At 32.1% G+C, this 26,739-nt stretch overlaps 1 protein-coding gene and 1 long non-coding RNA gene across 6 annotated transcripts in view; one reads left to right on the top strand and one right to left on the bottom strand.

Moving 5' to 3' along the window:
- LOC126741721 (ornithine aminotransferase, mitochondrial) overlaps positions 1–25,564 on the bottom strand; it is a 33,966-nt gene extending 8,402 nt beyond the window's left edge. The window contains exon 1 of one of the 2 annotated variants that reach the window (XM_050448265.1): positions 25,464–25,564. The gene's annotated coding sequence lies outside the window, so the exon portion shown is untranslated. The remainder of the gene's footprint in view (positions 1–25,463) is intronic. The other variant, XM_050448266.1, reaches the window with a different exon arrangement.
- LOC126741723 (uncharacterized) lies at positions 241–24,225 on the top strand. Of its 4 annotated transcripts, XR_007662303.1 has the most exons (5): positions 241–388; positions 8,189–8,288; positions 9,873–10,425; positions 10,495–12,805; positions 20,975–24,225. It is a non-coding gene; the product is annotated as an uncharacterized LOC126741723 (long non-coding RNA). The 4 variants fall into 4 exon arrangements; XR_007662302.1 differs by lacking the exon at positions 9,873–10,425 and having other exon boundaries at positions 12,618–12,805; XR_007662300.1 differs by having other exon boundaries at positions 9,873–12,805.
- Positions 25,565–26,739: the final 1,175 nt, after the last annotated feature.

Genomic DNA, 26,739 nt, shown 5'->3' with positions numbered 1-26,739 from the left:
AACAAAAAATGAAGTAACTGCTACAATTAACCAATTAATATTATATATATATTTGGCTTATACAACATTTATCAGACTTGTGTCGTTTTAAATAATAATTACTAACCAACGTTCCGTATCAGTTCTACTATAATAATAAATACTAAACGGTAAAACGTAAATAAATGCAGTATGTTTTTTTAATTATGGCGTATTCTATGTTGTCGTTCTCGCATTTGTATTCAATAATTATGTTATTGTTGTCGGAGTCGTATCAAAAGGTCGACTAGTTTTGTGCATTTTATACGACTATCTTGTTTTAACGTTCGTTGGTCCCAAGGACGATCTACCGTATATATATATGTCGGAGAGTGACTTTCATTATTTTCGGCGGACATGTTCATTATAAGTAAGTTAAACTCGTAATTCGTAAAAACACACACTTGATTACTATATTGACAAATAAACACGAATTACACACAATTACACTAAATAAATAAGTAAACTAACCTCTATAACTAAATAAAATAATACAAGTACCGTCGCGAATAAAATAAAAGAAGTGTGAGTGAAGAAAAGAGTGAAAAGAAATGACTAGTGATCCGAAGCCGGTCTATCTATCATCAGTTCTCTCAAAAGACTACTTTTTCTTTTCCTTTCTGCTTCTCCAAGCATTCATTCCCGGCTTCATTCCACTGTCTCGATATCTCTTTAAAGTTATTGAGTCATGTCTTTTATTTTATTTGTAAATAAACGTCACTAAAAAGTAAAAATCAACATGAACCCAGACTCAATGAAAATAATTAATGGACGGCCGTACCGCCGATTAACGTAACTTAATACCAAGCCTATTACTAATCAAAACAAATCCTTATCTTATGTTCTTAGAAAAATACACCGGAGTAATGTTAGCAACGGAATACCAGCAACGGCGGTTGCCGGGTGGTCACGAGTCGCGGGCGATGTCGAAGCGGCGCTTATGAAAATTGATAGTTTATACAAAGTTTACTGAATAAAATACCCCTAGCAACGGTGTTTTTTTACCCTTCAAATGTCGAAAATACCAAATTTGGTCTATTCTTTTATCAAACTAAAAAAATTCTAGTTTTTTAAAATACGTCGGCTTTTTCAAAAGATATACATAGTAAGTATCTATAGATACCGTATTATCATTCTTAAAAAAATCATAATTCTTTACCCGTAGCAACGGTGTTTTTTACCCTTCAAATGTCGAAAATACCGAATTTGGTCTATTCTTTTATCAAACTAAAAAAATTCTAGTTTTTTAAAATACTTCGGCTTTTTCAAAAGACATACATAGAAGTATCTATAGATACTGTGTTATCATTCTTAAAAATGTAAGATGTAAGTTTTTTTTCCTTTGAAAAAAATATTAAACTAGACTAAATACTTCGTCCCATTTCTTTTAACGCCGCAATAACTATTAAGATTAAGAAAGAATTTATGGATAAACCATTATAATAATTAAAACCTGTGAGCGTCATTTAAATAATTGTATAATTTTTAATACGTTAAATAAATTCAAAATAGTCCAAAATAATCAAAATAAATCATAAAAATAGAATAAACACCTTGTAAAACAACTGGGCGCTTGGGCGACTCCAAAGTAGAGATGGTGACGTGTAGACCTGAAATAATAAAAGTAACCTGAGCACACTTATTCCCGTAAAATTAAATAAATAAAAAAAAGAAGTTAAGCAAAACTCATTAATATGAAAACTATGAATTAATATGTTTTAAACTTGCTCAGTGATTATACTTTTACGATAACCATTTAATTAATGTTCACCAAAATTTAACCATTTAACTTAAATATCCCAAAATTCATTATTCACCAATTTATTATTTTTATCCGATTGTTAAATGTCCCAGTAACGACAACGTACTGATATTGAATGATATACAATCGTTCAATATGCCAAAACGTGAGCACTACATTACTCACAAACCGTAGCCAAAATGCTACCAAAAAACATTATCATAAAACATGAGATTGAGACAGCAATCTCCGATCTAGACCACCTGACGATAACACACTTTGTACTGAGGGGTGCAATGGACACCAAAACGCGAGGGTCCTTTCCAGATACAAAGCCTTGTTAAATACAACGAGCTGTGCAATGGTCCCAGACCAGCTCAGTATCTTAACAAGAAACAATAAACAATCGTCACAACAACACAAGCAAGACAAACAACAATCGGTCATTAAAATATTTCATTAATCACATTTTTAATTAAAAAGGTAAAATATCGGTGTAATCAATAAGATAGAAATAAGCATACTCTGTGATAACACTCACCCTTTCTTGTAGTAAAACACTACACCAAACCAACACAGCTTATTTCACGTCGCAACACCCTTTATTGTTTTTATTAAATAACTTCACTCTTTAGTGACCAAAACTCAAATGAATTTTATAAACCAAATATTTATCTCACTCTTTTGTCGAAACCCATAAAAATAATTCCCGAGGGGAAACGCTAAGTGTAAACCGTATTTGATTACTTACGGTACCGCTGAGCTAGCTTTAGTTTTGTAAATATCCTGGACCTCTTTTCGGTCAGACCGATAAATTTCATCTTAATGACTAAGAAAAATATTTCAATTCTTTAGAAAATAAACAGGGTCTTACATTCGGCCATCCTGCTATCAACTCGTCTCGAGTTGATCAGCATCCTCAGCATCAGGATCGGACATCGAACTACCCCTTCTTCATCACTGCTTAGATCCGACTCACCAGATGAAACTCCACCAGCTTGTACCCAGGGTCGCATACGATCAACCGCAATAACATTTTCGTATGTCGCTTTTCGAGTGAGACGACGTGACCCCATCATATCAACTACTATGTAGCGATCATTTGGTAGTACTGTTTTTATGACCATTGGACCGTCATATGGTGCAGATAGTTTCTTGCTCGTTCCTGTGGCAGGTTGATTTTTCATAATCAGGACTAAGTCACCAACTTTATATCTCTTCGGACGCTTTCTTTTCTGATCAAAATATTTCTTTTGTTGTTCTTGAGATGAGGCTATCTTTTCAGCAGCTTCTCTTCTAATTTCTAACAAATTATTAATAACATCCGGAATTTGTTGAACTTCATCAAGTAAAATACTGTCACTAGATCCTCTTGGTGAATATCTAAATAAAAGTTGACTGGCTGTTTTTCCTGTTAATTTATTTACTACATTATTTATTGCAAATTGAATTTTCTTAACGTTATCATCCCAAGTATTTTCTTCTAAGGTGGAAAAAGAAGAGCCCCTAATATGGTTCTATTTAGCCTTTCCACTTGTCCGTTGGCACGTGGAGTGGCAACAGCATTGAGTACAAGTTTTATATTATTTTGTAAGCAGAAATTTTTTAAATGATAAGCAGTAAAACAACTTCCTCGATCAGTAATTAATAACTTAGAAGGTTGCACAAATATTCTTGAGGTATTCAATAACATATTTTGTTTTAGTGGATTTGACAGGTTGTAAAAAGCAGAATTTCGTAAAAGCATCAATGCCAACAATCAGATACACATTTGATTTTTTACTTTTAGGGAAAGGTCCTAGATGATCAATATGAAACATATTAAATGGATGACAATCTTTTCGAATTGGATAAAGAAATCCTTCCTTTCTCCCAGAATTACGCTTGTTATACAAAAATCGAACGAACCAATAACATCTCAGAATGTGCAAACCAAATTACAGAGACGATCTTGGCAGGAATGGAAGCTTATATACCTTTTTCTACTAAATGCAGATCAAACAACAAGCAATGGTTCAACCTGAATTGCAAAAAGGCAGTAAACACTAAAAACGCAGCATATCGCAAATGGCGTCAACATCCTTCCACCGAAAATTGGAGAAACTTTTTAACCTCCAGAAATAGCTGCAAGCGAATTATTGATGAATGCAAAGAGAGTCACAACAACAGGATCAAAAACAAACTGCTAAACTGCCCAAATGGAACAAGATCTTTCTGGTCGGTATCGAAAGCCGTTAGTCAAGGATTTGCTAAGTCGGCCTTGCCACCCCTAACAGCAGATGATGGTTCTATCGCGGTAACAGCAAGGGAAAAAGCCAACTTACTGGGTAAACTCTTCGCGTCCAATTCTACTGTGCACTCGCAAGGTAAAACACCGCCATATTTGCCAAGGGTGAATTCATCAATGGGAGAAATTTCGTTTCCCCAACGAATTATAAATAAAATTCTTAAAAGCGTAGACACAAACAAAGCTTCTGGACCCGATGGAATTCCAGCCCTAGTACTAAAACGTTGTGCAGACGAATTGACTCCTCCCTTATGTAGACTGTTCACGGCATCGTACAAACAGGGCTCATTTCCAACAAGCTGGAAAACTGCTTAAGTGCAAGCTGTACCCAAAAAGGGTAAGAAGACGATGCCGTCCAATTACCGCCCGATTGCACTAGTTCCATTTATATCGAAGATTATGGAGAAAGCAGTCAACCAACAACTGTTAAGATATCTGGAATCATCTGGACTAATCAGCGATCATCAATACGGCTTCCGAAAGCTTAGATCCACCGGCGATCTTCTGGCTTACGTCACACACTTGTGGAGGTCTCAATAAAACTTGTTTTATTTCATTAATCTTAGAATCGGTAAGTTGTCCAGAGAGCACCCAATCCGCTTGTTCGATATGGAATATATTTAACGTATTTGGTGATTGTTCACTAGAAGAAGGGTTACGACTCAGAGCGTCCACGTGTTTCATTCGATTGCCTGGTCTATATTTAACATCAAAACGGAATTCTTGAAGTTGAAGCCACCATCGTACAATTCTTGGAATAATTTGTTTCTTTTCACTACTTGCCTTTAAAGAATTACAATCTGTAACTACAGTGATATCAATTCCTAGAAGATAGCTTCGAAATTTCTTTAAACTTTCAACAACTGCCAAAGTTTCCAACTCGTAAGAAAGATAATTCTGCTCTGCCCCTATGGTTTGTCTACTATAATAAGCTACTGGATGAAAACGTTCGTCTGGATGTAATTGTAAAAGAATTCCGGCTAAACCTAACATACTCGCATCGGTGTGAACTTCGGTAGGTAAAGTTGGATCAAACAATGTTAAAATTGGTCTTTTAATTAATTCTGATTGTAATTTTCTAAAAGCGTTCATCTCATGTTCACCCCAATTCCATTTAACAGATTTCTTCGTTAATATGGTTAACGGATTTGCCATTATAGCATAATCTTTTACAAAGTGCCTAAAGTACCGTGTCAGCCCTATAAATTGTCGCACTTGGTGCACAGATGTTGGGGGTTGAAATTGTTCGGGCGTACTTCACTTTGACCCACTTCAAAACCCAAAAATGAAACTGAACTCATTAAAAACGAACATTTTTTTTTAGATTTAGTGTTAAACCTTCGGCGCGAAATATATGTTGGATATTTTCTAAACTGTGAAGTGCTTGATCTATTGTGCTATTATGTAAAAGAATATCATTTAAATAAACGGCAGCGTAACTAGCAGCAGGTTTTAGTAACTGGTTCATAAATTGCTGAAAAGTTTGGGGTGAATTCGTTAAGCCAAATAGCATTCGGTTAAACTCGTATTGTTCGGAAGGTGTAACAAATGAAGTGTATCGTTTGGAATTTTCTGCGACTGGGATTTGATGGTAACCTGCTTTCATATCTAAACTGGTAAAGTATACACCACCTTGTAACCTATCAAACTGATCACTATCTTCGGGATTAAAAATCGGTATAACATCTCCCCTAACAGATGTTTCCGCTTTACCAGAATTAGAATCTTAAAAAATTCTTCCATCATGTTAGTGAATCGATTAAAATCATTATTTTGATTTTTACCCTATCCACTACCAGTACTACTACCTACGTTATTCATGTCGACTCATGTTAACCAAGAAAAAGGATGTAAGTGTATGCGGTATTTAAAATTCTTTAAAAGAAAAAAAAAAAAGAACAAAATAAATACTCGTAATATTCATAACAATGCAATACAAACAAAATATTATTATTATTATTTATTTATTTTTTTTCTTTAAACCATAAATGTCTACCAACATCATCAAACCTTAGAGTCACGCCCGGTGTTTATTTGTTCTTAATCCCACTTCTGAAAAATTCTATAATAATTAAAACCTGTGAGCGTCATTTAAATAATTGTATAATTTTTAATACGTTAAATAAATTCAAAATAGTCCAAAATAATCAAAATAAATCATAAAAATAGAATAAACACCTTGTAAAACAACTGGGCGCTTGGGCGACTCCAAAGTAGAGATGGTGACGTGTAGACCTGAAATAATAAAAGTAACCTGAGCACACTTATTCCCGTAAAATTAAATAAATAAAAAAAAGAAGTTAAGCAAAACTCATTAATATGAAAACTATGAATTAATATGTTTTAAACTTGCTCAGTGATTATACTTTTACGATAACCATTTAATTAATGTTCACCAAAATTTAACCATTTAACTTAAATATCCCAAAATTCATTATTCACCAATTTATTATTTTTATCCGATTGTTAAATGTCCCAGTAACGACAACGTACTGATATTGAATGATATACAATCGTTCAATATGCCAAAACGTGAGCACTACATTACTCACAAACCGTAGCCAAAATGCTACCAAAAAACATTATCATAAAACATGAGATTGAGACAGCAATCTCCGATCTAGACCACCTGACGATAACACACTTTGTACTGAGGGGTGCAATGGACACCAAAACGCGAGGGTCCTTTCCAGATACAAAGCCTTGTTAAATACAACGAGCTGTGCAATGGTCCCAGACCAGCTCAGTATCTTAACAAGAAACAATAAACAATCGTCACAACAACACAAGCAAGACAAACAACAATCGGTCATTAAAATATTTCATTAATCACATTTTTAATTAAAAAGGTAAAATATCGGTGTAATCAATAAGATAGAAATAAGCATACTCTGTGATAACACTCACCCTTTCTTGTAGTAAAACACTACACCAAACCAACACAGCTTATTTCACGTCGCAACACCCTTTATTGTTTTTATTAAATAACTTCACTCTTTAGTGACCAAAACTCAAATGAATTTTATAAACCAAATATTTATCTCACTCTTTTGTCGAAACCCATAAAAATAATTCCCGAGGGGAAACGCTAAGTGTAAACCGTATTTGATTACTTACGGTACCGCTGAGCTAGCTTTAGTTTTGTAAATATCCTGGACCTCTTTTCGGTCAGACCGATAAATTTCATCTTAATGACTAAGAAAAATATTTCAATTCTTTAGAAAATAAACAGGGTCTTACACCATACAAGAGTAATTCGATACTTGAGGTTCGATCTTATGGATTACTGGATGTTTATCCAGTCTAAGAGCCCTGAGATCCAAACTTTGCTTAAAAGATCTTTTTAAAACATACTCGACTTTTGAAGTGAAAATAGCGTGCGTGAATATTATTTGTTTTAAGTGCTTGTGCCTTATTTTGGATTATTTTTATATTGGTGAGTTTTCTCACGGAGCATATCCAATTTCCATTATTTTTTACTTCCTATTTTTATTGTTTTTGCTATTTTACATTTCAACATTTTATTTTAAATATATGTATTTTACAAGATAATAAAAATATTTTATATAAAACATTTAAGACCTGTTTAAACTACATAAAATATTTACAGATAATTCATTTAATAAAAGCAGAGTGCTAGAGCTGCATATCATCTTTTTCCTTTTACCTAAAATGGCCATATAACGTAGATTTATTTACCAACAAGTTGCTTATTGTGGAGTGATTGAGCCACAGAGCAATCTTTCTGTATTGTGGAGTGTTTGCGCCACTTGCAGAGCAATTATTTTATTTATTGCTATTGTGGAGTGCTAGAGCCACTTAGCACTGTATTGTGGAGTGTTTGAGCCACTTACAGATTTGAATGTTGCAAACTACGTTTTCCTGTACTATTTATAGTATGAAACTCTACCTTCCCAAATATCCTATTTTACCATCTGTTTAGGCAGTTAATAAGCACATTTATATTGCGCTAGTGGGTGACAGACACAATGCGTAATAATATTTCAAATATAATAAATTGCTGTTAAATAATAATTTAACTAGTTACAACTGTTTAAATCTTTTAATAATCAAAATATCTAAATACTAAATAAAATAACATAATTAGGAAATTGGTTGCTCAACACATTTATTTTTTCCAGGTACGTACGTTATGTCATCTTACACTTGACTACATGTATCAACATATTTATCAACATAATCAACAAGTAATTTAAGTATCGTGGTTTTTAAATATATAATGTAAGTAATTATCACTAAGACTAGTATTTGATTTATTTGATTAATATTGTTTTTATAATAAAAATTGGTAAACGCCCCATATATTAAAAATAAAATATTTATTTACCGCCACCGGATTTGAATTTAACATTTTTGGCCTGACAAAAAAATCATAATTTTTTACCCCTAGCAACGGTATTTTTTTACCCTTCAAATGTCGAAAATACCGAATTTGGTCTATTCTTTTATCAAACTAAAAAAAATCTAGTTTTTTAAAATACGTCGGCTTTTTCAAACGACATATATAGTAAGTATCTATAGATACTCTGTTATCATTCTTAAAAAAATCTTAATTTTTTACCCTTAGCAACGGTATTTTTTTACCCTTCTTCAAATGTCGTAAATACCGAATTTGGTCTATTCTTTTATCATACTAAAAAAATTCTAGTTTTTTAAAATACGTCGGAAATTCTAGTTTTTTAAAATACGTATTTTATTCAGTAAATTTTGAAATTAGTGTATTTAAGTTGGAGGAAGACATTTTGAACAATTATTATGATGATATCATGTACAAAAGGCAATATAAATCCAATTTATCGTCTTGCTAAATTTTAACGCGTCTTAGGGCCGTAGCTACACTTCTTTGGACATGGGTTCCTATACTCAAATGTTTGCTACTGCCGCACTGAATAACCTCTAGAAGTTTGATCCCATAGCTCTGAAACACCCTGCATATCTAAAATATACCGGGTGACACAGAAAAAAGGGAACACTAAATAACTTTGTTACTTTGAAGATAAACAAATGAAATTTGGTATATCGATAGAATAGTTATAAGAGCATCTTTTGACATATTGTATTGTTTTTCATCACTTCCGGTTTAACAGGCAGTGACACTAACTTCCTTATTTTAAAAGGGACACTTGGTATATTATTACGTATTTCGATAAAAAATAATATTTTAAAAACAATGATATTATATCTTCTATTTTTTGTTTTATACTTATAGAAAAAAAAATTTTCAATTTTAAAATAGGGTGTCATGAGTGCGTTCAAGTTTTAACTTTTTATCAAGTAATCACGTAAAAATAGTTTTCATTGAATTTTATGACTTAAATCTTTTACACGCCGATTTACACTGGCCAAACCATTAATTTTGGCATTTACTTTTTTTTTTTTTTTGAATAGCACATATTGGGAACAACCACTTTTGAAATGCGGTTTCTTTTTCCCAATAATTTGATATGAATATCTTTTATATCGGTTGATAAATAAGCCCATAAGGAGAAAAAATAGATTTTTGAAAGAGATAAAAAAATTTCGGTGGTACATATTAAAATTTAAGTAAAACATTAATTTTCGTGAAAATTTCTTAAAATGGTTAATAACTAGGCAACGCCGTATTTCAGGCAAAAACTGTTTTAGGGTTAAAGAGAGAGTTACATTTGACTCCCAATTCGGAAAAACATATAGGTGGTTCCCTTTAAACAAAATCAAATTATATACCACGCTTTTTTGGGACACCCTGTATCAACCAAACTAATTTTAAAAAGTAGCACCTCTAATATAATGAACATTCCCTCTATTTAAATTTTTTTTTTCCAGGTTTAGCTGCAATTGAGAACCGCGATATTAAATGGACACCCTACATATTATAATAAATTAAATTATTACTATAAATATGGAATAATATATGTATATATTTATAACAATTTTGTAAACTTATTAGCACAAAAATCAAAATAATTTCGATAAACAAAATGCATTTCTACCCATAGCTCTAAATACATTTTTGTATAAATGTGTATGATATAGATCAATATAAAGGCACATATTTATGTATGTTATAACTCTTTCCTCACACATACTTTTTTCACATTCTTTTTTCTCAATAAAAGTTACCTCTAACAAAGACGCCAAGTCCTTCGATAACGTCCACCAGAACTAAACCAGATAAGGCATTTGCCCCACCAGCAGCAGAAAGCCAGACAAAGATAAATCGAAGCACAACTAAGCTTCAGGGGACATAGTATTTAGACGTTTATTCTGTTCATTTTATTTTAAGTTAATGTCTCATTTATAAATAAACGTAATATATTACGTTTCGTGGTTTTCAAAATAAATAACAATTGGCGCAGTCGTTAGCAGGGCCGCAAGGGTGAGCGGCCTTGAGGGACGTTGTTTTGGCGCTCTATCAATGTCGCCTCGTGACAGGTGACTTAGGTAGGTGAAGCGCCACAGACCTATGCGCTGCAGGCGAAAAGGTTGTTTTTTGGGGTGCCACGCCCTTTTTTACATTTATTTTAAAATTATGCTTTTAAAAATTTTATTTTTATTGAAAATAATAATTAATAAATTATTAATTAATAAAAAAAAACATCTGTAATCTGTCACCTTAAACTAGAACTTTTATTAGGTTAAATGTTAAATATAGGTGTTTTTCTTAATTTAACGGTAGCAAGTTCTTTTATAACTTCATCAAAATCGATTTTGTCAACCAACTCCTGCTCTATAGCTAATACTGCTAGCCCAGATAGTCTCTCGTGATACCTAGTTGATTGAAGAAAATCTTTTATTATTTTTAATTTTAAAAATGACGGCTCTAGAAGCCGCAGATACTGGTAAAGTTAAGAGTATTCTTAAGGAAATTGTAACATTTGGCAGAGATGAGGTTAAATTGTGTTCAAATATATATTGCAATATATCCAGAGGATTTAAAGAATGAGGAATTGAAAATAACTTTAAAGGTTTAATCTCATTAAACAAAACATCTGCCTCAATATCAGCCTTTACCTCTACCGCATCAGTAAGCTTCTGTTGTAGAGCTTGGCAGTTGTTTAGGAGAGCATCATCACATACTAGTACTTGATCAATAGTACTTGAACTCAAAAAAAAATTAACTTAACGCGGTTTTGAGATTTTGAGGTGCTTTATCCCTATGTTCATAATCAAGAAACTTAATCTAAAATAAAACATCATACCAAATAATTACACTACAAATGAATTCAAATGTTTTGATATTTAATAGTAAAAAACTTGCTTTATGCCTACTTTCTATGTAAAAAAATCGTTATCCGCTATTTCTAGAAAACTCTTACAAATTTTAATTAAATTAAATTTTATTGGCTTTATAGCATCTACCCTACTTGACCATCTAGTTTTTGTAAGCCAATATGCTTACCACGCATATTGGCACCGTTATTATACCCTTGACCTCTCATAACTTAGTCCTTTTCCTGTAGAATCGAATATTGGGCTAAAAGCTAAAAAACTCTCTTGTATCTGAACTTTTTTACAATCATGATTTAACACCACATAACGCAAAACAAGGCTTATTTGTTTTGTGTGACTGTATCTGGGGTACAGTACATAATTATTAAATAATATTTGGAATTGCGTACCATATTTAAAATATTATTTTTTACTTTAGAAGACATTAATTCTACAATTTGATAGCCTAAATAATGGGTTTTTTTTTAAAGAATTTTACTGGGAGTTCTGAATTCTATTAAGATGTTCTCTCATCACAGGGTCAAATGAGGAAATCATCTCGATCGCCTTTAAAAAATTCCGTTATCAGGTTGAAAAAGTATTTTAGAAGAACCCCGAAATGCTAGACATTGTCGGGACAAAAATTTTACGACTGCAAGAATTCTTTCCAGAATATCATGAAAATTTTTTTTTCGGTTTCTAAAATCCCTAAATGATGATCGTTTACAGTAATTTATTTGTTAAGAAACGATTTTATTTAATATTGCTCGATCTGTATAGTTGTTTATTGTTTGTTTTTAATTTTGCAATAGTTTTTTGAACTACTTCTACTCAACCGATTTTTACAAAACTTTCCGCACATATTTTAGTAGGTTTCCGTGAAAATATTATATTATTATATTTTATGTTTAACCCTTGGTTTAAGCCCACAGTATCAACCCCTGAGCAAGGGTGAGAGCTGCCTTCAAATGTTTAAATTAGAAGGAGATCAAGTGATAAGTGATACCTCGTTTTAAAGGTCTTTTTATCCTGAATTTAATGTTGTAGTCGTAGAGTACAGAAAATTCTAGTCAAGTAAGAAACTAAGAACAAAAAAATAGAAAGTATAGGTAAAAATATTTTTAAGATACATTTAACAATTAAAAATAAAAACGTGGAGGCGCAAAATTAAATTAATTGTTAATTTTTAAAGAGGTTAGAATTTTTAGAAAGTCTTATAATGTGTCCTAATTTTTATTTTCAGGTGTTTAGTACACGAGATTCTATTTAAAGTAGTAGTTTAACTTCATCCTGCGCATTATTATATATTTTTTTGCTGGATTTTAATTTTTTTTTGCCAAACCTGGCGCTTCTTTCTAGTGGCGTTGCACGCCCGGTTACGGGGACCCTGGTCGTTAGTAGGATCTGGAAAACGGTACTAGAACACGACAACCAATCAGGAATCCCGACGAATTGTGACGTCATCACTCACGATGAACTACGAAAGGAACACCTGGTAGTTAAATCGGCGTAGAGAACAAGATGATCAGCTAGATGATTACCTTACTGTAAGTATACAGCATTGAATCATCACGTTATTATTTTAATACTTTTTTTGATTATAAAATGAATAAACTACTTTGATTTTTACCGTTCGACTATTCATTATTTTAATAATTAGCAGACTAATAAAACTAATCTAATAAAGCTAATCAGAAGCTAAATTTAATAAAAGAAGTATTAATTACCTTTTAGTTCAGGTATTTATTTTACACGTTATTATTCCGTAATAACAAATAATTACTTTTAGAATTAATTCTTAAGCATAAAAACTATTGATTATTAATCAATAAATAACTTAATATATTTACAGTAGTATTTTGAACAAATTTGTCAACAATTTCAACTAAAGCGTTTACTGATTGATGTGATTTTTTTTTAAACTGTGTTGAAGGTGAAAACACTATGACAGACAACAATACATATAATAATGCTGCAAATAATGTTGCAAAAGTAGAACCATATAAACTGTCAGAAATCTTCACAATAATCTCTGAGTTTGAAAGAGAACCAATTTTCTTTTAAACATCTCTTAATGCTTGTGATTGTATATGTAACAAGTCTACCGGAAATCAGAAATATCTATTAGTAATTCGCATTAAAAATAAATTACGTGGACGAGCAATTAGTGAATTCTAGAAATCCCTTCATATTTAGAAATTAAACAGCTACTTAATTCTTATTTTGGTGATAGTAAAGATCTATCCTCGCTTATTCAGGACTTCGCACTCAGGCAACGCGTAAAACAATTAGCAAACCAATCTCCTTTAACATTCCTAAACTGTGTACAAACCTTAAATATAAAAATGCATATGAATATTCAGAAAACCAATATGTCAAATAACGAAAAATAGGCACAAAACTTGAGTCAATTGCACTCAGTACACTACTACCTAGTTTAGAGCCAAAAATTAGTCATATTATTCGGGCAAGTAACCCGAGAGATCTTTTATAAGCCCAGGTTCGCATAATACGTGAACTTTAACTATCTTATTTCGACAATCAAAAAGACATAAAAACAAACCCTTCTAAACTAATTTCTAATCACACAATAAACATAAGGCCCAACCTTTTCATCTACTAATCCACAACCAAGTATAATTCAATCATGTCCATCAGTAATATAAACTAATCCTAACTTGAATTCAGACAAGTTCCGAGCTCATTTTGTCAATCATGATTCTAACTATGAAAACAATGTCTCTAATAATCTTTATCATTCATACGATAGATATTATGACTAAGAATATAACCAATACGATCAACCAATAATCGATGACCAAGACTATCAAAATTTTCTATCTCTATCGAATGAAAACCATCCATCGGATATCATGTCCAATATGACCCACGAATTAGAAAACCAGTTAGAAATTACAGAAATCCAAAACCAAATTCAGGTATTGAATTTGGACGATTTCGACCCGTCACTAAATTTGCCAGAATATAATTTATAAATACGCTTTTTACAGTTAATATTAAAAATCTATATTATATTATAGACGCGACAAATACTTTAAAACTATTAATTGACACAGGCGCAGATATTTCTATATTTAAAGAAAACGCCGGGAAAAATTTCAAACCACATTTTCCCGAAAAACTTTCCATCCAGTGTATTACCGATGAAAAACTTCTTTCTACAGAATCTACTCTTGTATCTGTTAAAGCCGGAGATCCACATAAAGTTTATATTTATAATTTAGACATAGACTTTGATGTAAATCTAGGTCTTGGTTTTTCGGAATACTAGGAAGTTATTTTAAAACCTTGTCACTTCACAAAATTGAGCAGACTACAGAATTTAACAATGAGTCCTCTGTAAGAAATGATTTAAACAAAATTAATATTGCTGCCAGAACAGAGCAAATATTTAAACTCAAATATATTCTCTCAAATAAAGACACTATTTTATCTAGACAAGAAATCGAAAAAGCTCACAAGCCTAGTGCTTTGGTTCACGTAAATAAAAATGGGTTTTCACGCCCCTAGTCAATGCTAACGCTGTCTCCTAAAGTATAGAATTTTCCGACAATCATATTGAACCCTTTGTTTAATTATAATATTATTAAATATGAAAATATTAAATTAAATTATAATACTTCTGAAAATCAATCCAACTTTTCCATCAATTGAAAATATTAAAAATTAGTTTCGCATAGAACATCTAAAGGATAATGAAACCGAGTTATTACCACTCTTTGTCTTGGATACGAAGACATATCTTATTTCGAAACTCTCATTTACAAATGAAATTAAGCACAAAAACGATACAAATCTCCATCGTGATTTACTTGATCAGTTTGAAAAGTGTCATTACTTCACCACACTCGCATCTGGCTTCCACCAGATAGAAATCGACTGAAAAGACATCACGAAAACAGCATTTTCTATTGAAAACGGCCACTATGAATTGTGTATCAGAATGGCGTTTGGTCTCAAGAATGCCTCGTCCACCTTTCAGCGCGTCATGGACATTAGCCTACTTGGCATTTCGAATGCACGCTATCTTGTCTACATGGACGATCTAATAGTTTACTCCACAATTCACGATCATATTAACCGATGTTTTCAAACGCTTAAGAAAATCCAACCAGACGAAACTGAATGAATTCCTTAGATTCCTTTCTAGCTTACGTTGGACATTTGAATAAACCATTCCTTCTAACCACAAATACCAGCGCAAACTCAATAGGCGCTGTTCTATCTCAAGGCCCTGTTGACAAAAATTTACCCATTGTCTTTGCGTCAAGAACACTATGTGTGGGCACATACCTTCTATACTTGTATGGAAGAAAATATACTCTTGTCACTGACTATCGTCCTCTTACGTGGCTCTTTTCGATTTAGGATCCAGGAAGCAGATTAGCACGATGGCGTTTAAAGTCAGAGGAGTATAACTACAAAATCATTTACAAACCCGGAAAAGTAAATAAAAATGCGGACGCTCTTTCTAGAGTTATAATTAACCATTTTTAAGATTGCTTATATTTTCAAAAAAAGATTTCACTCCAAACCATAAAATACTCATACATTAAAATTGACACGTGTCAATACATTTTTAGAGAAAAATGTGGAATAATAAACGGTATAGGATCAATTTGAAAATGTATAACCGGCAATTAAGATTCTTCAGACGGAGAATATTTTAGCGAATGTAGAGACAAACTAGCGCGTGATAAGTATGAACTAGGAAATCTCATTTTTGGCGTTTCCAATGTCGTTACATTGCCCTCTCCCTAAGCTCATTTCATCCCGAAATGATTCCAAAGATGGTAAATATCGATATTGGTAGAACAGGTCCCTCTTGCAACTGGATCTATTGTAGAAATAACAATGAACGGTTTTCTCCAGAGAAATTAACTAACAGCACACTAGAAGTTGCACGCCTGTAGACTTGAAGACTACTTCAAACATGCTGCGAATCATCCTTCGGTCAAGGTCAACAACCCCGCATGCGAGTTTGATAATTGCTCGGCTTTATACTCAGATATTACTATTAAAAAACTCGCCAAGCAACTGCTTCTTTGGAGTTGGCTTCTGGTATAACATCTCTTTGGTAACCAGGTAGAAAATCGTTCTATTAGTAACGATTTTCTACATCATCGGTTATTTTGATTGCTTGCCCAACTCTGTGGTAAGAACGTGGGAGCTCTTGAAGTTTCTACGGAAAACTTTAGCTATTCTTCTAGACGTAAATCCTTAGCTACACAATATTCCAGAGCATACTCAGCTGTAGCAGTAAACAGGTCTTACTGCATTTCTCAGGTCACGACCGACTCTTTTGGCCATTAGGATGATGGCCATGAATTTATCGAATGTCAAAGCAGAGTCTTCGTAGTTCCATAATAAGGAGCCAGTCAGTTAAAGTAAATGACCCGACCTTTATTCCTGGGTAGTTTTTGTATTCTATAAAGAACATCGTTGATAGCTTCTAGCACTTTCTACGGCCATCCTAGAGTATTTCAAGTTTCAGTCACAAACCCTTCTGTCTCTTAGGGTCATAGAGCCAAACTAAGTCACCGTTGTATGTCTGGTCATGGATAATGCGTCCTTCATCCGATCGCTGGCATTTTGAATGAAACTGTGCTTTTATGGATGACCCATCGACACGCCAGCAGAAACAAATGATGAAACCTCTCCTATTTTCTGTGGCAGCTAGAGACTACTTTGGCCAGATATCGATTAATGGTCTTATTTATTCGTTTCCCCATGCCGTCTCACTACGGACGTAATGCAGTAGCTCTCGATTTTTTGATTCCAAGCGTCTTACAGATGTTCTGGAACAAGCTGCACTCAAAATTTCATCTCTGCTCTGAATGTATCTTTAAAGATCCACCAAATGAACAGGTATTTTATTAAGACGTCGGCGATAGTAAAGGCTTTTTGGTTAGATAGAGGGTACCCTTCAATCCATTTGCTAAAAGAGCCCATCACGACCACGATGTATTTCTGATTCAGGAAACGGATCGGCAACGTCAATAACAATCCTTTCAAAGAGACTTCCCACGTTGTACTAATGCATCAAAGCATTCTGTTTTCTCTGCGGGCCATTACTTGGCGCACGTACAACGTATTTTCTGCACCAATTTCTTACGTCTGCCTTGCTATTGACCCAGTAAAATCTTTTCCTTACTTTTCTAGGTCCTTTATTACTCCAAGATATCCTCCTGATACACCGACATGGATTTATCCAGTATCAACTCCAAAATCTAATATTTAGGCACAACGGTTTGCCCTTTTTCCTGTTTACCGTCCTGGTTAACTATTTTCCGCCACAAGATTCCATCTTTAAAAATTAGAGAGTTTTATTGTGCCAATATAACTTGATAGACTTGGTCACTTCTTCCCAAGTTGGTTTCTTCCCTTCCTCTATGCAGGTTAGGACTATCTGAATATTGGAATCTTTCTCTTGGTGTTTTATCTAAAATGCGGGTTTTGCCAAGTATTATCGACGATGGTGGTTCTTGAACAACTTAGCATCTTTCTTTTCCGCTCGCTAACAATGTTTACAGTCCTCGGTATAGGGTCTACTTGATAAAGCATCTGCATGATGTTCAGTGTCAAAGTCAAACTTCTGTAGCTTCTCTATCTATCATACCAGTTGACCCTCCGGATTTAACTAAAGAACCCATTTTAAAGTTTCATGGTAGGTTCGCAGCAGGAACTTCCTTCCATAGGGATACTTGTAGAAGTGCTCCATCCATTTTGCCACATCTAGAAACTTTCAGCGAGTGACTAAATAGTTGCGCAGTGGCTTGGAAAGCCACTTAACTAAAATAGCCAATGACTTTTTCTTCCTGGCCATCCTGGATTTGGGACAACACCGCTCCTAGGCCCACATTACTAGCGTTGGTATCCCATACAAATTTTCCTTCAGATCTAAACTACAAAAGCGAGAAATAGATTCTGAGGAGAAGAAGAAGAAGGCAGCAAAAAACACAAATTTCTTGGTTTTATTATCAGGCCTAATATGTTTAATACTGTGGTTCAGATTCTTCTTAACACTCAAAACCATGAAAATCCTAGTAATAAGCAATTCTGTTTGAAATTCTATGCGTGTAAAAATTATTTTACTCCTGATTTATTCACGCTTAATTAAAAAAGGGGCCTTCAATCTGGTGCCAAACCTTCAGTTAACCTCCCAGGCTTAATACAAGCTAATTTAGAATGGTCTTCGTAACAAGTGGCGTCACCAGAGATGGTAAACTTTGAGCTTAATTATTTTTTAATAATAAACGGCTTGAGTCAAACTAAGCTTTCTAATTATTAATTTACCTACATCATAGTAAAAAAAATAACAAATATGTAAGATTTTCTAATTTTTATTTTTTTCATAAATGTACCATTATATTAAATTAAGAAATGCGTTCTCGTTTTTTAGTGCTTTGTCAGCTAGAATGAAAGAAAATATCAAATAGCCATAATAATCGGGATTTGTTTATGTTTATGGTAACTGGCCACGGAATAGAGGTCATAACAAATAACAACAATTTACTACAAAAGAGCAATAAAATCAAAAGGCCAATAAAACTTCAAGTTTCTCCAACATGTAGAACAATTAAGAAATGTTCCCACCGCGTGATAATGGTGGGAACCTTGGTCGATCAAAAAAAAGCTCATCTACGCCTATGACCATAAGTCGATCGGCAGCCATTGTTAGGAGCCAAACTCTTGTGTGTTTTTCACTGATTTGTTTTGTAAAACCCTATGTAAAAACTTTAACTTGTTGATAGAAGTTCTGTTAAGTTTTTGGCTGTAAAAGACGAAATGACCGAAAGGAACCCGGAATTACCGTTCACAAAGTGTATAGTTCAAGCCAACTTTCTTTGTAATTGGTGATATTTTCATTATACTTTTTATTCATGAATATTAATGTGTATGTCCTAGTTGCTACTAAGAAGGCATTTTTTTTTCTAAATACTTTTTTGACGATGAAAGTTTTTTAAGCCACCAGCCTCACCAGCGGAAATGAAGTAAAAAAAGTAAATATTATTATTTATTCATTTGCTTAAAAAAATATACACATACAATGCTCATGATAAACATTATTGATAATGTTACAAAATTATAACAAGCAAATACCTCTTGATTTTATGTTAATCTGTTAAAATGTAAAGGGTACATTAACACAATGTTGGCCATATTTTTATATGAAGTATCCAAAAAATCTGCAAAAAGCAAATATTTGAATTCAAAGTATGAGAACTGCAGATTGGATACCTTCAGATAATGATAGCATTTGTTTAAAACATTTTGAAAAGTAGCTTTTTTATAAAACCGGCAAACGAGTGAAATTGCTGGATGATGCTATGCCAACACTATTTCCATCACTACCAGTATACCTACAGCTCAAATAGGTAAGATACAAATTTAGTCATATTCTTAGAACATTGAAATGCTAGAATTAGCAATGCCATGCAACTATGGGCCGTTTGTTTGCTTGCAATATGTCTGATGCATTGATGCCAAATGCTTATGTAAAAATGGCAAAAAAAACACACTTTATATAATCATAACAATTTGTCACTTATTTTGACAGGCGCAAATAATAATAGTAGTCCTCTTTAATAAAATATGAAGCGTTTTTTTTCATAAAATATAGTATAATACTCTATAAAGAACTCAACATTCAAAGTTTAATGAATGTAGATAACTAGGGATGTATTAGGGATGTATTAGAGAAAAAGGCAGCAACATCGCAATGCCGCTCGATCGCATTGTTGATTCCACCGACACACTTACTTTTTTTATACTTATCTAATAAAAAGCATTTTTATGGAAATTAAATATTTTATAAATATTATAGATTTCTTAATCAGCTTTTATTATTCTACTTTTATGACGACGGTTGGCCCTTGATATCATGTTATGACAATATCGGTATTTACTTGTGAAAAGATCGGCCTAAATCGCCTTTTTCCCATGGTGCGGCACAAACGGCACAAGTTTTTACTATCGTAGCAGTTCACAAAAACACTGAAATGACTCAACGTTTTTCCTTTGTCAACCAAAAACTAAAGATAAAACACAGAACGGTGTCGAATGTAAACACAAAGCCGTTTGTCAAGATGACATCAGCTTTTGCCTGCGGAGTTGCCATTTCACATTTTTTAGGAGCGGTTTAAGGAATAAAAATGTTAATAATTTTTTTTTTGCTTTGAACATGTTATTTTTGCGATTAGAATAACATATATCTATTTCTACTTTTTATTCTTAATCCAAAATCTAACATCAATAAGTTAAATTAACACTATTGTATATGTTGATATATAGCTGAAAATTTGCTCTCTTGAAAATGCGTGTAAACTTGACAACAGAGAATCGATGAATATGTTTGTGAACAAAACACCCTCCTCTTGCCTCTGTGCACAAATAGAATTCAAACAAAGTTGTTGTTTACTAATCCTTGCCTCTCAATGTTCTAAGGCCATATTGATTAAAAGTTATTTGAAAAAAGTCTAGTTTTTAAGTTTATTCACCCACAATAATTTCAATTAGGATGGTTATCCTTTGTATAATTATGACATAAATTATCGCCTTACTTTTTAATTAAACACATATCATAACAGGCGTAAACTAGAGTTGTGTAAAATCCATTAGTAAATTGGTAAATTGGTTGGAAATTTTTTTAAAAGCTTTTTATTAAAAAAAAATGTAAATGGTTTTTTTTGTAGGGGACAGAAAACGAGAGCAACGGAGAGGTCAACTCACATTGATGATGATCAAGCATTACCTAGTACTTCAAATACATCAACTGTTGGAACTTCTTATAATGAAGATACTCCAAAAAAGAAAAAACTCAGACAGCAGCTATTAAAACAGGTTATAAAAAGTAAGGAGAAATTTTGAAAAATCAAAGTTTTAGGACAAAAAATTAAACGATATAAGAAAAAAATTGATTCTTTAAAACATTATACATCAGTTAAAGTCAACAAATTTAGTTTCTGAAAATGTATTAATATTACAAAGAATGCCGAAAATTACAAAAGAACTATTAAAACGTCAATGGGAAAAGAAAAAATATTCATCATATTTACGAAGATTTACCTTAACATTCAGTTTTTTCTCTCCAAAAGGTTATGATTATGTGAGACAAATGTGTGACAATTAAGTGTTTGATACATATTTACCACATCAAAGCTCGATTGGTAAGTGATTTAAAAATATAAATGCAAGTTCTGGTTTTACTGGTATCATGTAGCCGGTATCTGGTATCAGAAGCATTTGATGTTCTTAAAAAACATGTTTCTAAATCAAATAAATCAATCATTTGGACATTATGGTGGTGCGTCGCCGAGCGGAACATAGGAAAACCAATGTAAATTGTAAGGGGGTCAATTATTGGCTTTCCTGTACATTTTATAGGAAAAATGTAAGATAACTTTTTGAAGAGACCAATCTGGCAAACCCTTGTGCAAAGTTTCAAAAAATTTTAATAAGCGAATCTTGAATTATTTAATTAAATATAATTGCAAAATTAGCAAATTTTCGGTTCAGGTAAAACCAAACGGGCACCAGTAAAATGAATATTGTCACTGACGTGAGGAAAAGTGTCAATTAATCAGTGACAGTCAATATTTGAAAACAAGTATGAATTATTCAATCGACGGAAAAATAGCCATAATTAAGTGGCATTATGCGGGAAACAGTTTTAGAGCGGTATCTGAAATGTTTTCAGTTTATTTCCCCACCAAGCCCATTCCGTCCATTTTAACTATTAAACGTATTGTCAATAAGTTCGAGTCCAAAGGTACCGTAATAAATAATTGTAAATGTTCAACTCAGGATATCGAAAATAGAGCCGAAGAAAGAGAGAACAGAGATCTTAATATTCTACTGAGTGTGGAGTAAAACAAGATGGTTAGTACGAGGGTTCTTGGGAAAGAGGTAAATAAACATCATACAACGGTATTGCGCGCTTTAAAAAAACACAAATATTATTCGTATAAATCCGAAAAACATCAAGAGCTGCAGGAAGGAGATGAAGAGCGAAGAATGGCATTTTGTTTTGAAAAGATGGAAAGAGCAAATAAAAATAGGAATTTTTTAAGAAATATTTGTTTTGCCGTCGAATGTACATTTACCCTCAACAATGAACCAAATGGAGCCAAGAAAATGAACTTCGCTTTGTTCATACTCGATATCTCAAACACAATATCCCCCAAAAACAAATGTATTCGTGGGAATTATCGGACACCATATCATTGGACCCTTTTTTATAGACTATAACCTAACAGCTGAAACCTAATCAAATTGAACCCGCCTTGGAAGAAGTTGTTCAGGAAGATCAAATGATCTGATACCAAATGGATGGTTGGCCGGCCCATAATGCCCGTATGGTTAGAGAGTGCTTGGAAAATGCTTTTAACAGCAATAATATTGGTCCACGGTACCGGATACTTGGCCAGCCAGGTCACCTGATCTTTCACCGAATGACTTCTTTTTGTGGGGTCATTTAAAAAGTGTCATTTATAAAAGTGTAAAATTTGAGAATTTAAACTAGTTACAAAATGCTATTTCGTTAGAATGTAATAAAATTTCCCAATATCAACTTAGTAACGTTAGAAATGAATTTTATGATCGGTTAGGATATTGTTTAGCTGTTAATGGGGGGTTGTTTGAACATTTGATTAATTGATGTTTTTATGTAATTCTCTATTTTTAAAAAAGTTATTATATTTTATTTTATTTTATTTTATTTTTCCACACTTAGTAAAATATTAAGAGTTCTGTTCTCTCTTTTTTGGATCTATTTTCGATCTTCTGACTTAAACATTTACAATTATTTATTGCAATGTCTTTGGACTCGAATTTACTAACAATAGGTTTAATGGTTGAAATGGACCAGATAGGCTTGATGGGAAAATAAATTGAAAATATTTCAGATACTGCTATTGGTTTAATTAAATTCTAAGTATGGTAAAATTATTTTGTTAATAATCGATAATAATAATTGTTATTGGCTTAACTTCATCGTTATATTAAATAAAAGTTTACCTATATAAAAAAGTAATGTTAACGTGTCTTACTTTGAATGTATGGTTGTGAGATTGATAAAACGAAAAAAAACATTTCTTGTAATCGGCTGTACGTCAGATTTGACAAAGCCTTATAACCAATCGTTTGCTGGTGGCTGGTGTCTGGTTTTACCTGAACCGAAAATTTGGTAATTTTGCAATTACATTTAATTGAATAATTCAAGATTTGGTTATTCAAATTTTTTGAAACTTTGCACGAGGGTTTGCCAGATTGGTCTCTTCAAAAAGTTATGTTACATTTTTTCTGTAAAATGTACAGGGAAGTCAATAATTGACCCCCTTAAAAGCGACGCACCACCCGGTAGAATGGGAGGGGAAAATTTTACTTTTTTTTATTAAAAACTTGATTTTCAAGATTTAAAGCCATGTTTTTGGAGAAAAAAAGGTAACAATAGATGAGGACGGAAATCACATGAAATAGGATTATATTGAAAAGTTGGAACAATTACAAAATTATAAGGGAAAATAAGCTAAGCAAATCTCTTTAACCAAAAAATGAAAATTAAACTAGCGATCCAGTTACTTAGTGAGTCTGTGACAGACTCCTTAATCTACTGTAAAGAGAAATTAGGATTATATGAATTCAAAGGTTGGTTAGGTGCTAAATTTATTAAAACATATAATCACATTTTTGACATCTTAAATAGTAGGTCTCTTATTCCACCAGGATACAAAAAAGATCTTTGTTAGAGAAATATTGAAAGAAACATAGTTTTTCTTAATGATGCGATATTCTATTTCTGCCAGTTTAAATTTAGTGATGGTGAATTAGTTTTACATTCTAGAAGGAAGACAGTTTTTACAAGTTTAATTATTTCTCTTAAAAGTGCTTTAATACTCTATGATAATTTTGTCAACGAAAAAAAGTTTATTTATCTACCATTATATAGGGCTTCTCAAGATCATCTTGAATTTTTTTTTTAACCATCATATATGATGATAAAAAAAAATCATTCATCTATAATGAATACCTAAATAATAAGCAATTGCTCATAATAAATTATTATTTATATAGCTAGTTTTGTTTCACATTACTTGCAGAAAGTTTTAAAATGTGAATAATGTATTGGGGCATTAATTGGGAAAAAAAATTAAACTTTTTGAACTCTCTAATTAATTAAAAAAGTCATGGTGGGTTGACATATTCCTCTAAAGATGTTATTGCAGAGTATTTCTTAAGACTAAACAAAACTAAACTAAAACAAAAAAATTATTAAAATGATGACGCACAAAATTATATATTCTTGTATTGCAGAAAATTGTTTTCATTACTTAAAAGAACATATTCTGAGTACTGGTAATAATCATATTTATTTTTTATAAGGTCTGTTGTTTAGAAGAAATATTTATATGTAAGGATTTATTGTATTACTAAAAGGCAGTCGGAAGTATTTAATCCAATCAGGAATCAACTTACAAAATTAATTTTATTTAAGGGAGAATAGGAACAATGATTTTAGGTATTTTAAATAAGACTTTTGTTCATATCTAATCTTTATATCAAATATTATGTAAAGTAATATAATAAATAATTGCTTCTTCTGTTAAGCGACTATCGCTATTGTATTTAATAAAAAAAGTTCTGTCATGTGGTACCCTGTACTGTATTTACTATTATTATGTAAATAAAATTGTCTTTACTATTTTCCTGTCATATGTTATTTATATTTTTCGTTCTTTTATTCCTTTTTTTAAATAAAAGAATTTTAAGATCACCTTACCGAATTTGACAAAACAAACAAAATATACTATTAAATCAAAACGATGTGTATTGTTACTGTGCCAATAGAGTTTTTTTTAATTGAACTAGTAGAAAATCTAAAATCATCTCTAATCTGAAGTTTTGGCAAAAAAATAGGAAAAAAGAAAAACGGTATACAAGAGATATAAGCCTATAAACAATTTGACCTTAAATTAAATTAATTTAATTTAAGGTCACAATTTTATTTAATTAAAATGTTTAATAACAATTACTGAAAATATCGGGTTTTATTTTTAAATATGACGTTTGTCATCTATCTTTTAGGTTAACTTAAAGCAACATGCATACTAACTATAATTAACATGATAATAACATATTTTACTTTCTTATATTTGATTAACACAGTTGCAAAAAATATCTTACCTATGTTATCGTGTCGACCACTAAATTAAAAATAATATTACCTTTTCCAAGATAAATCTGAGATATACTGCTTAGTCGGCTTTTATACATATCAGTAGTTTATTATCTTTAAAAGGCCAAAATAAACAATAAATGAGTTGTATATATATTTGAGCACTTAATATATCTATCAATTTATCGCAGAAAAACACTTATTATGGCATGCTCTGTCTATATATATATTTTATATATACATATATATTTCTTTCTATATATTACAGGGTGTCCCGAAAGTAATGGGACATAGAACAACAGTAGATTTCTTACGTTAAAATAATGTGATTGAGGTCAACTTGCCTTATCCTAACTTAAATAGTAACTGAAATAAAGGGTGTCAAAGTATAATTTGACTTATCATTTTTTTCTCGTAGGTAGAACATACGAGTCTTTTAAAAAGAAAAATAAAATTTCGTATACAGTTTTCGTGTTTTCGGTCGAGGGCGCTTGTTGCGTTAGTTTTTACTTTTTTAAATCCCCTAACTTTTTTGCTTCGTATATTGGTTTGAAAAGTAACAAAATAATTTTCTTTTTTAATATTACATAAAAAAATATACCTTATTAAAGTCGCTAGGAGCAACCATTTTCGAAATAATTGCACTTTTAGGTTTTTATAATACGTGAATGACTTAAATTTACTAGATTTTTAGCAATGCATCTTATTATTAATCTTAAATAACATAAAATTAATACTTAATGTAAAATACGCTTTAAAATGTGGTTTATTACCTGTCAGAGTTGTTCTTAGCCAATGGGTCTCTACAATGCAAATTCACTCAACAGTCATCCTTCTTATATTGTTAGACATAAACTCGAACATCACATAAAAATAATAAAAAAAACAATATTTGCTGTTCTGTCAACTTTTGGCAATAATAAATATACTCACCGGGGAACTTCCGTTCCCTTGCATCATCTTAGTCAACATCAATTTACACAATGTCACATTTCAATATATATATATATATATATATGTCAAACATGTTATCTTCCTTTATTTGACGACTAGCTAGTGTCACCTAAAATAGTAAGGGCTTCCCCAGACGCTCCACTGTCGCTAAACAGTAAGCATCTCAACGAATTGGACAAAGGATATATTTCTACTATATCCTTCTGTTTATTCGTGTCAATCGAGCCCCAGGTAAGGCCCCCAGTCTTACCAGACAGCACTCGAGGAATTGCGCATTCGTTCCTAATTGAACAGAGGCTTTCACACCTACTTGTGCGGGCATCTTCAAGA

Source organism: Anthonomus grandis, chromosome 10, assembly GCF_022605725.1.
Source record: "Anthonomus grandis grandis chromosome 10, icAntGran1.3, whole genome shotgun sequence".
NCBI classification, from domain to species: domain Eukaryota; kingdom Metazoa; phylum Arthropoda; class Insecta; order Coleoptera; family Curculionidae; genus Anthonomus; species Anthonomus grandis.
This window is presented reverse-complemented; position numbering and strand designations above follow the sequence as displayed.